The sequence below is a fragment of the Lathyrus oleraceus genome, chromosome 1 (genome assembly GCF_024323335.1).
Source record: "Lathyrus oleraceus cultivar Zhongwan6 chromosome 1, CAAS_Psat_ZW6_1.0, whole genome shotgun sequence".
NCBI lineage: Eukaryota > Viridiplantae > Streptophyta > Magnoliopsida > Fabales > Fabaceae > Lathyrus > Lathyrus oleraceus.
This window is the reverse complement of record NC_066579.1, coordinates 93,149,384-93,150,363: the sequence shown is the minus strand read 5'-3', so window position 1 is coordinate 93,150,363 and position 980 is coordinate 93,149,384. Positions and strand designations below refer to the sequence as shown.

Genomic DNA, 980 nt, shown 5'->3' with positions numbered 1-980 from the left:
TCTTACCGAAGATCCAAACCTTCATTTATCCGTATTTGTCCAATACGCCGATACTGTTAAAGCTAATGGTGTCACTTCAGAGGCAATTCGACTTCATCTTTTTCCTTTCTCATTAAGAGATAGCGCTAGAAGATGGCTTCAATCTCTCCCTTCCAACTCAGTCACCACCTGGAACGAGTTGAAGAAAGTTTTTCTTACCCGATACTTTCCGCCAAGCAAAACAGCTATGTTAAGAGCCCAGATAAACGGATTTAAACAGAAAGACAACGAGTCTCTTTTCGAAGCATGGGAAAGATACAAAGACATGATGAGACTTTGCCCACACCATGGTTTGGAAGACTGGTTAGTAATTCACACATTTTATAATGGTCTCTTATACAACACAAGGTTAACAATAGACGCCGCTGCAGGTGGTGCACTAATGAACAAACCTTATGCTGATGCCTACCAGCTTATCGAGAGCATGGCCCAAAACCACTATCAGTGGGGAACCGAACGAACAACGGTGGAAAAACCTCAAACGAAAACTGGCATGTACGAGATAAGTAACCTTGATCACGTTAATGCAAAAGTGGATGCTTTGGTCCAGAAAATTGAAAGTTTAAACGTATCACCTCCAGCCGCCGTGGTTGCTATAACTCAGAATTGCGAGGTCTGTGGAATCCAAGGCCACACTCCTACGGACTGTCAACTTTTGACTGGAATCCAAGCAGAGCAAGTGAACTATGCTCAAGGAAGCCCCTATTCGAATACCTATAACCCAAATTGGAAGAACCATCCAAACTTTTCATATAAGAGTAATAATGCTTTGTACGCACCTGGACAGTCTCCAAATCAAGCCCCATCTATACCTCCGGGATATCAGAAACCAAATCCATCCATGCCTAACAATAATACCCCTAGAAAATCCAACTTGGAAATCATGATGGAAAACTTTATAGCTTCCCAACAACAAACCAATAAAGATTTCTTAAACCAGA

General features: G+C 41.9%; 1 pseudogene; it reads right to left on the bottom strand.

Moving 5' to 3' along the window:
• Positions 1–233: 233 nt before the first annotated feature.
• Positions 234–333, bottom strand: LOC127116397 (uncharacterized; annotated as a pseudogene).
• Positions 334–980: the final 647 nt, after the last annotated feature.